Source organism: Puntigrus tetrazona, chromosome 20, assembly GCF_018831695.1.
Source record: "Puntigrus tetrazona isolate hp1 chromosome 20, ASM1883169v1, whole genome shotgun sequence".
NCBI classification, from domain to species: domain Eukaryota; kingdom Metazoa; phylum Chordata; class Actinopteri; order Cypriniformes; family Cyprinidae; genus Puntigrus; species Puntigrus tetrazona.
This window is the reverse complement of record NC_056718.1, coordinates 9,253,825-9,269,258: the sequence shown is the minus strand read 5'-3', so window position 1 is coordinate 9,269,258 and position 15,434 is coordinate 9,253,825. Positions and strand designations below refer to the sequence as shown.

Genomic DNA, 15,434 nt, shown 5'->3' with positions numbered 1-15,434 from the left:
TAAGGCCGCAGGAGAGGATTCGTGATAACCGACACTTGTAGGTTATGAGGAGGAGAGAATGTAGGATTGTAGGAGACAATGAAAACATAATGAAGTATGTTCGGATTAAGTACATACTACACACATCCATACTATATAGAACATGCATTATAATGGTCACAAAGTAATTACTCTTTCAAAATAAGTACAAAGTTAGAGAGTATGTGAGCCAATCCAACTAAATGGATCAGTTTTGAATGAATCTGTAAAGTTGTCAAAAGAATAGTTTGAGTTTAAGATTCGATGATTCGCTGAATTTGGAAAAGGTAGAGACAAGAAATACAGAAACAGTAGTAGAGGATTTAGTTCCAGATTCAGACATTTAATCGTTTCTGAAAGAAATCAGTGAGTTGAATGAGTTATTCAATGAATCGCTCTCAAGGACAGTCACTTGCTGCCACCTACTGGCACAGCAATGTACTGAACCAGTTATTGATTGAATCGAGGCAGATCTCAAGAATGAAAACTTGTAGTTAATTGTAAAGAGATCAAGATCAAGTCATTTTAATAAAAAAGTATGATGTCAACAACAAAAAAAAAATTACCTAATGAAATGTATGCATGGATGATCTATTCACAATAAAATTGATGACATCCACCCATCGATTCGGGAGATCAAAAAATATGAATTTAGAGAAGAGTTTGGGGGATTTTAACAAAAATATAATCCACTATTAAAATGAAACAAACACCGGCAAGCGCAGTGATGCAAAGAGAGAAACCTGGTTGCTGTTACATCAGCCCTCTTGGAACAAAATCCACCAATCAAGTTTGAGGACCGGAACGAACCGTTGTATAAATGAAGTTCAATGCCAAATCTCAGTGTGCTTTATACTCTCTGTGTGAAATACGCACTAATACTGACACCTTCAATGTCATAACACACACACAAAAAAAGATGAAAAGAGGATTATTTCATTCCAAACATGTGCTAAGGCCAACACAAATCGGGTCTAAATTATTGAAGTGCATTTCAGTGAAAGAAAATGGCAATATGTCTAAAAGCAGATGATCTCTGTGTTGTAAATGGCCGATTGCCCGATTCGGCCGCAGAAAAACACATTAGCGCACCACAAATGTGACATGCATGAACTCCTTCAACCTCAACAGATTCTTCACCGATGGGTTCAGAAGAAACACGGAGCTCGTAAAGCCGTGTGCGCTCACGAATCATTCAGAATCTGTATTTCTATTATGAGACACTTTATTGCGAAAGATGAATTCGAAGATGTCATTTTTTTTATTTGATCTCTTTGAAAAAATTACATTTTGATGCAAAAATAACATGTTTTGTCACATTTAATGACACATAAAATAATGTTTTGTGAAAACAGGGGAAATTATATGACAAACAACCGAACTGTGACCGCTTAATGGCTTTTGCCTACCTAATACAAGCAACAACATATTTGGGTTGTTGTGTACTTATAAACACATTTGGTTTCCTGTGCTGGCGTATGACTCACCATCCGACAGTTGTGTTTAATTTAAGACGTGAGTGCGTGATGCTAACAATATGCTAGCCTTCCTTTCATCAAACAATTCTTTAGTCATAAGCCATAGCCTTGAACTCCCACGTGACAATGAACTGTGCTTAATTGCATTGTATGATTTTACAGATAACAGACATATTTATGAAATTACATGCAAAATGTGCTTAAGGCCTACCTAAGTGGGTCAAAAAGTATAAAAAATGTAATTATTTTACACTTCAAGCTTCAAAATCGTTCTTGGGGTGCACTTAGCTATAATAAGGCGAATGTTTTGTAGTTGTTTTTATGAAGTTCTGTAAAAAGAGACAATCTCTTTATGGCAGAAACAAATGCATGTGCAAGAGCTATTCACTGTAATTATGTAATTAATTAAATTTCTTAGTATGTTCTTTTAAAGTGTAGCCTATTATTTCCATAAACAGTACTCTATGCTAAAGTGTACTTGAGCTTCCAAAGCAAGTTGAACAATCTCTGATTTTAAAAACAGGAAAAACCACAAAGAACACCCCTTCAAAACTCTCGGGAAAATGATATTTTCTGAGTAAAAGACAGCTACACTAGAAACTAGAGCACATAGCCTTTAACAAAGTACAGAAATTAAGATCCAAGATAGACTTTCTTTGATGAGAAGAAGCGATAAAGAGCTCCTTGGAATTGTGTGATTGGCGTTTGAATTTGCGGTGAAAGAAATTCCTGGTTTTCCTCTGGGAACACTGAACCACAGGACACCGCTTGTGCTGAAGTAAATAAACATACATAAATCTAAGTCCTTCCCCTGGGAGCCCGTGAGAGGTTGTGTTTGCGAGTGCGCGATCGGGGAAACGCACGAAATGTGTTAAATGTGTAAGAGCTGAGAGATTGGACAGATCTATTTATCTGAATGAATTTGATAGAATTTGCAGGTACTTTTTTGTAACAAAAATATATCTAGTTTTAAAAATGAGAAATAACTGATGTTATTTTCTGCGAGAACGGCGAGCTCTGGCTTCCTGGCTGACCTTTGACTCGACGTTTGAAGCAACTTATGCGATACGTCGAATGTTGAGTCAAAAGTCAGCCAAGAAGCCGGAACTCGGTGCTCAGTCAGTTATTTACGTTATAATTTTAAAACTAGAAATATTTTTTGTTACTAAAACCCTGCTGGACATGTGATAACACCTAGAGTGCTTCGGGTGAGTAAAATATTGGGCAGTTTTCATTTGTGGGTGAACCATGCCTTTAATGCACTATCATGTTGTAAAAATGCCCTACACCAAATCCAACCCTAAACCTACCCGATGGTGTTAACAAATGCAAAACTGGTATAAAAACACATTTGTTGATGCAACCTTGCCATTTCAACTTCCTTTTATGAAGATTTGAACTATTTTGTCGAGCCATAGTTACATAGTAAAGAGCTCCTCGCCTCTTAAAGGAATAGTTGTGCACCCAGGTATGTTTATGCCATGGGACCAGGTAGTCAGTAAAACATACAATTGTATTTAAAACATTTACAGGCCTATATATAATTAAAAGTTAAAGCACTGAAATGCAATTGCAGCTCCTTGTAGTAAATGCCGCTTTTAATTTCGAAGGCTTCAGAGTATCCTTCCCCTAGCGCTGACCCACAGCTGGATCCCTTCGGCGGGAGAGAGTGGATTATAGGAGAGGATATTGGGATACTTTAGACCAGAACCCAAATGCTCTTCTCACTAATCAGAAGCAGACTGCAGTTCTGGTCACTACCCCTTCCTTCCCTTGTCACACACAAGCACGAAAACAAAACTACCCATTTGACGTACAGTGTTGGGGCTACGGTCTCCACGCTCTGCTGCAGTAAACCCCATCAGCGAGGGCGCATAATGCATCCCTCCCACCAGGCCTGAGTAATCAAAAACAGCTGCTGTGATTAAATGGGATCTCCTAGCAGCAAAAAAACATTATTTATGCTTTTGCCTTATTAGCTTTTCTCATTCGATCTCCCTGTCCATCTGTCTCTAGCGCGTGATGTGAATCACTCAAGGTTTCCCGTCAATCACAGAACTGATAAATGAAGAAGCATGCAGAACACGCAGATAAGCCCGTTCCTGTATGATAGTGACTGAAGGAGACAAATCGATCATGCACATAACACACAATTATACACACAGAGGACAATAGTTACATTGCCTCATAGAGTGTAGCACATACTCTTACTCGAAACTCGACACTATGTAGAGCAAACTGTTTGCAGGGCATATTTCAACATTAACAATGTCTATTACATAAATGATTTAGTTTATTGAATATTGCAATGTTTAGTTTTGCTACAATAAACAGCGAGAAATGCTACCTGATGGTGAGTACACTTTAGTGTTTTTTACTTTTGTACTTTTGTACTTTTGAAAAAACAGGTTTAGTAATTGATTTAGTGAATTCATGAATTCATGTTTGGAACGAACTGTCTGAACGATCAAGCCAATAAATCACTTTGCAAAGAAATCAATACTTTTGAACAAATCATTTTAGTACATTATTCACTCAATCAATTTTTGCATTTTACAATTAATGAGCTGGTTAAATGAACCAGTGATAGGAATCATTCACTTGTTAAAGTCTCTTTTGAATGAATCATTTAAGTAAATGATTCAGTTAACTGCTTATAGATACATTCATTTGTTACATTCCTCACTAAATCAACGACGAATGAGTTGGGTAAATGATTCACGAAGAGATTCAGTCACAAAGACAGTCACTTGTCTAAACAAATCAGTGTTTTGATTAAAAAAATTGACTCACGGACAATCATTTATACATTAGTGTTTTGAAAAATAAGTCCAATCAACATTCAACTTATATATATATATATATATATATATATATATATATATATATATATATATATATATATATATATATATATATAAGAGTTTGTTATTAAATCAGTGAACATTTAAGGAATCAAGTCTTGTAGGCACCTAAAAGGGTCAAAGAGCTATGTTTCACGAGTCAGAAGGCTCTGAACCAACAGAGTCAAGCAGAACGACACAAAATTATGTTAGAAAAAGCAAGTAATCAATGCGTCGCTGATAACGACCATCACTACAGATGTCTTCACTGTGCAGCTGGTCGGCCTGCTTCTGTTGTTCATTCCATTGATCTTCAGAGATTCAGAGCTCATTGTGTTTTATGTGGTTTTGTGGTGCTAACAAACACAGAGCTGCCCGTAAATCTCCTGATACAATGGACACCACTGCAAACGTGTCTCAAAGGGAAGACCTCTCAGGGCACCTTTCATTCCTTCTCTCCATTCACAGCTCTTTCCATGAGGTATAAATCAGATCCTCGGAGACGAAGCCATGGGTGTTCAATGACTCATTAAGGCAGCTGCTCTGTTCCCACATTAACAAACCGCCCAGGTTGTTTACTTATGCATATGAGCCCATATGAGGAGGATACTTGGAAACGCCCAGAGCGTCTGCCTGATTTGACCGTCATGCAGGTACTTTATCTTTGCAGTGAAGACATCTGGTAGTCATTCTCTAACCAGGAAACGGATGGTTTACACAGAACCTGTTGCTGCAAACCTTGGCAAGTCAAGCGAACTGTATCATTGATATAACACAGGGCATGGGGTGTAATCATATATGATATACGTAATAATATACGACAACATGATCCTCTACAATAAACTTTAGGTCACAGTTGGTGAGATCCTGCATCTCATCATGATTTGTTCCAGATTGACTCACAATTGAGCATCCAAATATTTATATTTAATCTTGATTTCTGGGTCCAGATATACCACAGCCAACGCTGATTTTAATCTTGATGAGTTGCTGTGGGCAGTAACCTGGTGCAGTAGTGCAATATATATATTTTTACAGAAGTATTCATACCCTTAACTAAATATTTAGCTGAAGAATCTTTACTGTCTCAAGTCTTTTTTTAGTTTAATGCGACAAGCTTTGCTCATCAGCAATTTGTCACTTATCTGCCACTCTCCTCCTCTCCTCTTCACCTCTCATTCTCTGTCAGGTTGCATGGCAAGGGCCTAGCTGCACATTCTTTCTCTAATGTGCTCACATTCTTAAATACATATAAATAAATAACTATATAAAATATTTTCATATTTAAATAATTATTTATTATTCAATAAGGGCCAAAATGAATTCTGTGTCAAATGTGTTTAATAATAATAATAAAAAAATACATATGTAACTTTAGGTATGTAGCAGAGATTCTCGGGAGGTTTGATGAGTGTCTGGTTTCGGGGCTCAGTTCTGTTGTGTGTGGCTGAATGAAGGTCTCCCAGGAATATTCAGTGTTAGAAGGGGCCACTCACCAGAGCTATGGCTTGAATGACTTTATCGTACATGTTGCTGATTTGTGCGCCCCTGTCAAGACCAGGTTTTATTTGCTGATTTAGGTAATGTGAAACAGTGAGGAGCAAAGTGGCACGCATAAACACACACACAACTTACCCTAGAGTATTAATCATGCTGTACCCCATATAACATGTGCGCTTTGCATGATTGCAGAGACATCTATGATAAAATGGTGCAACAAAGTTTAATGAAGTACATGCGGCGCCAGAAGCACCAGACCTCACAACATCACGTATGCTGAACAAGGATGCATCAACAGCATAAAGTTTAAATATATACATATAAATTCAAATTTTAATCTTTGAAAACTGTTTAGAAAGATCAACTGGTTTTATGCAGAATAAGGTGCGCAAATAAAATTGATCTAACCTGATGTCCAGCCAGATGTAAAGCAGACAGTCTCTCTCTTCACATCTCCTCCGTCTCTCTTTCTCGCTCAATCTTGGCTTGGTTAAGGGATGAGAGTCCTGAGATCAAAGACGACAATATGTGACTCATCACAGCCAATATAAACTCTGGTGCCGTGCGTTTACTAAAGAGTGTGTGCATGTCATGTAATGGGAGAAGAATCGAAGACTTAATTAGAATATCTGTGTCAAATACATACCGATATTGCAAAGAAGCTCCAGTAATGTGTTAATATTAGAGTTAAGGAGGGCAAATCTGTGGACTTTAAGAATAAATAAAGTCAGTCATGGGGGGAATGCTGGGAATGCTGGAAATACAGCAAACACAAATAATCCCCTGCATATATACATAAACACACACTGACCTCAACGCAAATATAAATGACCTTCAAACAAAATCAAACTAACAGGTTTTGACTTACCATGACAGGACTTTCCTTTGTAGTGGAAAAAAAAATTGGTCTTGTTTACTCTTACCCTCTTAATTAATAGTTGTTGTTTTTTTTCCTTTGGAACAGAGAAATTTTGAATAAATATTTGCATTTTTTCATACCTGTAACAATACTGATATACATGTACTTTTTCAGAATTTAATAAATCAAACATATAATAAAAACTTTAATATTGTTAAATTTTCCCACCAAATTAAACTGCTTTTTAAAATTAGATTCTCTAAAAATATTTAGCAATTTATTTGAATGGTGGTAAAGTTTAAAAATCATACTAATGTGCTGATTTAGTGCTTAAGAAACTTTTTTGCGACCACCATTTAAAACATGTGCAGCTTGACATTTTTTTATTATTATTATTTTATTACCTTTTATTACCTTTTTTTGATGAATGGAAAATTAAAAAGACAGATGTCTTTGTTATCTACGTTTCCACCCACCTGTTTTTATCTGAAGTTTGGAATACTGCATAAAACGCTGGATGGAAACACCAAAATGCACATAAATTCTAAAAATGCACATAACTTATGAGTGCAAGTGGAAAGTAGGATAAACGTTTTATCCCATAAATTATGATGCTAACACATTTACCTAATAAATTCCACCATGTCCATTAAAAACAATACATGACTGCATTCCCAAACAGTGGGAAAAGAACAACCACATTGTTCAAATAATTTATCTATATGAAAATTATTGTATTCAGTTGCTGATATTTAGTGCCAGTTTATCAGGAATGATGATTTTATTCTCTTTAACTCATTGTATGGAATACAATATGCATATGTTTTTTTCGATATTCTCTTATTTATTAATTTCTACAAACACATAGATGGTAAAACAAGCAAACAACAAAAAACTTTCAAAGTTCCATATATGAAACTCAACAATGTTTTTTTTTGCAATATGAGATGATTCAGTGCCTGTTCATAATTTCTCACAAGAGTTGAGTTGTTAAGAATGTTCTTGAATAAGACCTCCTATTGCAGCATTCAATCCAGGTCTGCTTTGCTGCTTCCCAAAATCCCAAAGGATGGCAATCTGTTGCGCTGAGCTTCGACTCTTTTGAGAAAATGGGCTTCTGACCATAACCTTTTTGGCCTAAATAGCAGTTTTCTATGTAAAAGGAGAACAAGGCCTAAACTGTAACATATCTCCATTATTGTGTACATCTCCAACCCACAGCATCGGCTCCACAAACATCCATAAAACTACAATGTGTACTGGATTACAACAGTCCATCTTTGTCATTGTAATCATAGGGTTTAACAAGAAAGAAGCAGAGACATTGTGGGGTAAAACAAAAACACTTTTTCTGCAGTGCTGTTGCACCAAGCATTAAGTATTTAGTAATCTTCACATAGCTGAGTTAAAGCTGCTTTTTGCCTACTCAAAATTAAGTGTAAAAAACTATATTATCACTGGAGTAAACCATCCAAGCAGCATTAAACCGACTGTGACTCTAAATACCACTTCAGAAGTGCTTGTGCACCACCTTTGCAGAGTCGATTAGAAATTTGATGAATTTCATTGAAATTTGATGACATCCAGATGCCATTTGGACGTATTCTGAGAATTACGACATTATTATTAGATTAATGTTGAGTAATAAACTGTGGTGTAAGTTTATTGGCTTCCAAAGAAATACACTCTCCGTGAACCAGAGGGAAAGCCAGTTTACTCCCCTCATACAGCCATCAAAAGCCTACAGTAACTAACTTTTCTGATCAAATATTTATTATACAAGGCCAGAGGCCACAAACCAACAGTGAAATGTACCTAAACACAAATCTCTGGTAGCAAGACATTTTATAGGGCGTAGTTATAAGGAAAACACTTAAGATCTTTACATTAGTGTTTCACAACAAATAACTATAATTACAATGTAATAAAGCACTTACATATGTGTTATTAGATGTACTTTGAGGAACTACAAGAGGTCATGGGATTACTTCATGAGGAAAACTTTTAGGAACATTCAGTCATCTATTTACGCACTTCAATCATACACTGTTATTTATTTAGCATAAATGTCCAACTTTTACAACACCTTCAATGCAGAAATTTAAGATGGTTTATTCGTTTCATTTTCAAACATTCTTGGCTTTTCTTAAATAAACATCAGGCTTTTAAGCATTTGAAAGGGTAGTTTAAAAACCAAAAATGTGCAGCTTAAAAGACAGGCTCAGCTGTACTGAATTGATTAGCACGTTTACACACAATCAAAGAGGTTAATTAATAAAAAATAAAAGAGCTGCTTTGAATGAATCATTTGAGAATCGCTGCAAAATGAGGTGATATTTTGAAAAACAAAAGAGGTTTTTTTTTCACCTTGAATAAATGTAAACCTATTGTAGGAGATTTCCGAAACAATTTTAGGAGATTTAAAAATGGCATAATAAAAAGGTAAAATGATCTTGTTAGCTTTACAAGCTGAACAGTGTATTTGTAGTTCCCTGCATGCTTTGAACAGGTAAGATAAGGGGAATAAATATTAAAATGAAATGCTATTTTAGTGAAAAGTGTTTATTAAAGCATTTTTTGTATGTAAATTTAGCCCACAAATCCATTAGAAGTAGCAAAATAAGTTTTATGTTACAAATTATTAAGTTTTTCTTTTACTTTTTCTTCAACTCAATTTCATTAGAAATGGTCAAAACTTAAAAATACTTATGCAAGTTTTATTACACTGAAATTAAATAATAATTGTATACCGAAATACTGTTTGCAATCAAAACAAATGATTAAAGAAACCCTTTTCATAACTTTCTGTGACATCTAATAAATTCTAAATAAAATGTTATATGGATTAAGATTTCTGAGGAAAAAATAAGCAAGACTTAATTTGTAATATTATTTACTGTGTTGTACTTCCACCCCAGTCTCTGTACAGGAAATGCTGCAGAGTGTGCCATGAGTCCATATTTTCTCTATGATTTTTCAGTTTCACTATCAGGCTCCAGGGGATTGACCTCATCACACCCCTCACATCTCCTCTTCTCCTGCCTGAAGAGTAGCTGTGGAGAGGTAGAGTTACACAGAGCCTGCAGGAAAAGATGAAGCTTTAGTTTTCTCATGTATTACCACTTAAATCAAAATTTCATACATGTGGTTCCCATTACTCACAAATTGTTGGCCGTGCTCGCTTGAGAGATTCTGTTTCTTCTCCCTAACCTTGTCGATTGCGCACTTTGTCATGTGCGGGAACAGAACTTCACGGAAACTGGAATTGTCATGAAACGGTTGCAGGAAAACAACATTTTTGTGGATTCACAGGCTGAATGGTGCTCAGTTTATTAATGTTATGCCATCAAGCATCAAAGCAAGACAACACCTGAGGCAATAAACACACACACAAACACACACACACACAAATCGAACACACACAAACATCCCAAAACAGGGCACAGAGAGGTCCAGCTGACCTAGTATTGCCTACACAGCTGTGCTTTCACACAAAAACACGGCAGTTCAGTGATGTTTTATATTCATTTAGCATGATTCAGCAGGGCTGGCCTAGAATGAAAGAAGTTAACAATAATAACATTCACTGAGCTAATTTAGAAAATCTTTTCCATACAGTTAAAATAATCCTAACACAGTTTTCTTATTGATAATTATTTTTAATTGGGACTGTTCTTCCTATAAAAGACTCAAAAGTTAATAATCTGTGTTCTACAATAAAAAGCTGAATTTGGTGACGGGTGACCCAGGGATGGACGAAGCTGCTTTTTAGAAGATGGTGATCGCACAATTCTATCCCATGGAGGGATGTGAGGAGAATCTTTTGTTTTGTTTTTCCCAAAACCTTGACAAAAGAGCAGCTTCCTTTATCTCTGGTTCCCCAGAGGGGACAGGGAGTTGTGGACGGGCCACATTCTACCCACACCCACATTCTGAGAAAATGCCTGAGCCCGGTCCCTGCACCGCCCCTTTGCTGCCCCACCATGGGTACGGTTCAGTTCACCTGGTGTCCTCCAAAGTTCCTACTGGTGAAGGAATCGATAGAGCCAGTCCCTCCAGCCAGTGAGAACATTTTTTACAGCCCTTACTTTATAGCACCCAAGAAAGCTGGTGGGTTACAAATGGTGCTGGACCTGCGAGTTCTGTGCCAAGAACTTTACAGGCTTCCATTCAGTATGTTGACACAGAAATGCATCTTCGGGTGCATCCTACCCTTTGGGCTGTCCCTGTTGCCCTGTGTCTTTACAAAGGCTGTGGAGGCAGTCCTTGTTTCACTTAAAGAATAGGGCATTTGCATCCTCAACTACCTAGACAACTGGTTACAAACTACCTAGCTTAGTCTCAATTGTATGAACATAGGGACCTGGTGTTAGAAGCACCTCAGCCTGTTGGGTCTTTGGCTCAAATGGTAAAACTGCAAACTCTGTCCAACTTAGTGGATCTCTTTTCTCAGTATGGAGTTGAATTTGGTCAAACAGACAACATCACGTGGGAAAGTGCTTAGTCAGTGTTGAATATGTTCAAGAGCAGGATGTCAGTCCCACTGAAATATTTTCAGAGGGTCCGGTAGGATATGGCAGCTGCAGTGGTGGTCACGTCGTTGGGGCTGCTCCATATGAGACCGCTTCAACACTGGCTCAACACCCGAGTCCCGAGGTGGGCATGGCAAGGTTGGCACTTCAACACCAAAACCTCTGGTCAGACCTCTTTTTTCTCCAGGCAGGAGTGGCCCTAGAACAGGTCTCCAGGCATGTTGTGGTTTACACAGATGCCTTCACCACTAGTTAGGCCACATGCAATGAGCCACGCAGTTTTAGGGTTTTAACAAGACCCATATGCACTGGCACATCACAAATATTGAGTATATTGGCTGACAACTCACCCGCCACCTCCTCTCTGGAGTTGTAAGCATAGAGGGGAGGTTAGTTGAGAAGTATGACCTGGTCATAAGGTTCCTTAGGGGGGTGAGAAGGTTGTACCCTACTGTACCCTCTTGGGACCCGTCGCTATTGCTGAGAGGACTACAGCTGGGCCTAATTGAGTCTTTGCCAGCAGCCCAGCTGAAGTTCTTGTTTATGAAGACTCTGCTAGATGAATCATGCAAGCAGATTCCCAGGTAACTCTGCAAGCACTGCCCCCAGAGGAGGCAGACCCAGCCTTAGCTTTTCTGTCCCATCCGTGCCTTAAGATGCTACTTTGACCAGACGCAAAGCTTCAGGACCTCAGACCAGCTCTTTGTTGGTCACGGAGGCCAGCAAAACAGCAATGCTGTCTCCAAGCAGAGCAAATGGTGTGCCTTGCGTCATTAGGTTGCGACCCCACTCTACAAAAAGTGTGGCATCCTCTTGGCCGTTGGCTCGTGGCGCCTTGCTGTCAGATATCTGTAGAGCTGCAGTCTGGATGACCAAAAGCAGAACAGGCTATGTTCCCCAGTGTTATCCAGTCTTGTTGAGTGGGTAGTACTTTGACAATAGTTAGCTGGCCTTTTTGAGGTGAGCCTTGGTGTACGCCAAAAAGAGAGGGTGCGGCATGCTCCCACAAAACACTGGAAGGGGCAGCATCCATGGCTTTTTGGTAGGGACGATAAAATTTGTGGGTCACCAACATGACTTGAAGTGATTGACTGAAAGGGAAAATCTCGGTTACGTATGTAACTCTTTTTTTCTGAAGAAGGAAACAGAAACGTTGCGTCCCGGCTGGGTTACATGGAATGAGTGTTACATACTCCAGGGAACAAAGGTTAAGTAATTGAGATGTTTCTTTTGCTTAAAAAAAACAACAGAACAGTCCAAAAAATTTGCAGAAAAAATAAACTCCACCTCAGGCCATCAAGGAATAAGATTACTTTCTTCTTCATTGGAAAATTTGAAGAAATGTAGCATTACATCACTTGCTTATATGGATCCTCAGCAGTGAATGGGTGCTGTCAGAATAAGAGTCCAAATAGATTTAGTCCAAATTCAGAATTATGCTTTCCCCAGTGAAAAAGTTTATTCCCTAATATCCACATTAAAATCCACAGACATATTTGTTTAGAAATGTTTTACAGTGCTTGATCTGTGCATATTAATCTATATAGACTATTATTCAACTGTATGATGAGGAATTCCTAAGGCTTCCCATATTTGATGTTAATGCAGAGCATATCACAACAGACTGTGTCTTTTGAAAATTTTCTGCTTGACTGTTCTTTGATTAAATTGTGAATGTTGTTTTAAGACAATGTTATTTTACTGCTTGATCAAACAGTTTGTGATTCTAGTAAGGCTAAATCCATCTCTTTACACAGTGGAACAACAGAACATGCTGTCCTGGATACAGGCTGTGTTTGTGTTAGCGTCTATGCACACTGCCAATCTGATAATAGTGTAGTTTTCTTTGTTTTAATCCCTCAGGTACCGTTATAGGAAGTGAAGAGAAAGATGGAGTTAGATGCCCTCAGATAAACCAACCAAAATACATGTTTCACCTATAGCTTAAAAGCATCTAGGGAGACCAGATAATAGAAAAACTAATAGACTGAGACAAAGCAAACAGAGAAGAGTGAGAGATGAGATGGCAAGGGGTTTGTGAAAACTGAGGAGAAGAATGGTATGTGTGTACAACAGAAAAAAGGCATTATGGGTCCCTATGGGCTCTTGTTTTAAAATTAAAATAAAACTGGATGGGGGTCTGGTCTACAGCAGCCCAAGTTTGAATCTGCCTTATAGGAAGTGAATTTCTTTATTCTTATTATTATATTAACAAATCAATTGATGGTCCCCATTGACTTATTTTTTTCCATACTGTGGAAGTCAATACGGACCATCAACTGTTTGGCTACCCATATTCTTTAAAACACTTTCTTTTATACTTTTATACTCTACAGAAGAAGGAAACTCATAGTTCTTGGTGTAATCCTTGATGACCAACTAACCTTCAAAGATCACATTGCAAAGACTGCTCGATCCTGCAGGTTTGCACTACACAACATCAGAAAGATCAGGCCCTTTCTAACAGAGAAAGCTGCGCAGCTACTTGTCCAGGCCCTTGTCATTTCTAGACTGGACTACTGCAATGCTCTTCTGGCTGGACTTCCATCGAACACAATAAAACCTCTACAAATGATTCAGAATGCAGCAGCACAGCTGGTATTCAATGAGCCCAAGAGAACCCATGTTACACCTTTATCTCCTTACATTGGCTACCGATTGCAGCTCGCATCAAGTTCAAGGCACTGATGCTTGCATATAGAACAACCACAGACTCGGCACCGGTCTACTTCCACTCACTATTACAAATCTACACACCCTCTAGAGATCTGCTAGCGAGCGACGCCTCGTGGTACCATCTCAAAGAGGCTCGAAATCACTCTCCAGAACTTTCTCGTTCTCTGTTCCTGGCTGGTGGAACGATCTTCCCGTACATATCCGGAATGCTGGATCTCTGTCAATCTTTAAGAAACTGCTGAAAACTCACATCTTTCAGCAATACCTGACCTCATCATAAAAAAAATAAAAATAAAAAAAATCTCACTGTCGCTTCTCATCCCCCTTGTTTATTCCTTCCCTTCTGGCATGTACTAATTTGAACACTCCCTGTGACTGGGTGTTATAAGCACTTACTCTGTCTGTTTGTCTCTCTAAAAAATGAATCGCTGTTGTACTCTCAATTGTAAGTCGCTTTGGATAAAAGCGTCTGCAAAATGACTAAATGTAAATGTAAATAGTTCTAAAATTTTGGAGCAACGTGAATGTAAGTAAACAATCTCTTTAAAGTATTTTCCAATCCCACCAATCTCAGAAAAAAAAGGTTTTCTGTCATTGCATTTCTATTACAACAGGTTGTGTCAAATGTCATTACAATACTGCAGACTAATAAAAAGCTAATACCAACACAGATAAATGAATAATTATTGAATAAATTATCTATCTTTTTAAAAAAATATTTATTCACTTTAAATTTTAGCTGAATTAGACTCCATATCATGAATGGCCTTTAAAATCAAATTTAATTTTCAACAATGTTTATTTATGTTAATTTTAACATGTTCTGCATCTTGGATGTTTCAGAAAACATTTGACGCAGTATAATATAATAAATGGCTCTTTACAGCAGAGTGTATTCCTCCATTAAAGCATAAAGCCACCTTAAAGGAATGGCAGCCATAAACAACTCTTTTTGAGGTGATGATGTAAGAAATAAATTAGGATTTCCTTTTATAATAGATGACATAAGCGGTCACCAGTTACCGTTCATATCACTGACAAACTCAATCCTGAGAAGAATCTTGAAAGATGTGGTTGCACCACATTGAACATATTTTAGGAATGAATGTAAAGAATTATTAGTAATTATAAGAACATATTCTGTAAAAATAAGGCCCCAATGTGCTGTATACATTTTTTTTCCATATTGATTTTTCATAGATGTTTTACTTTTATTTTGAATTATGCATTGGACTGTTGTGGTTTTTAAGGTTTTAAGTGCTTGTGTTGGTCTTTAAGGTTTTGTGGGCCTCCCTTGAGCTGTGGGCCATAAGAATCAATCCCACCAATTTACCCCATTAGCAATGACCTTGAAAACTACAAAAAAAAGCTACATCAGATGAACGTCAAGGACAGGGATGAACCTTTTATAGATATGTGAAAGTAGAGGAGTACAGGGAGATACAATGCCAACCTGAAAGCCTGACTTTGGTTCCTCTGTTTCAACCCAACATGGATGACCATGCCAAAATTCCTCTCAGCAAACCCA

General features: G+C 37.6%; 1 protein-coding gene across 3 annotated transcripts in view; it reads left to right on the top strand.

Annotated features, from left to right (window-relative positions):
* bloc1s2 (biogenesis of lysosomal organelles complex-1, subunit 2) overlaps window positions 1–13,711 on the top strand; it is a 27,836-nt gene extending 14,125 nt beyond the window's left edge. For 2 of the 3 annotated variants that reach the window (XR_006247225.1, XR_006247227.1), the window contains one exon: window positions 1–3,887. This exon is cut by the window's left edge and continues 1,104 nt beyond it. The gene's annotated coding sequence lies outside the window, so the exon portion shown is untranslated. Of the gene's footprint in view, window positions 3,888–13,566 lie in introns of those variants that run through there. The other variant, XR_006247226.1, reaches the window with a different exon arrangement.
* Window positions 13,712–15,434: the final 1,723 nt, after the last annotated feature.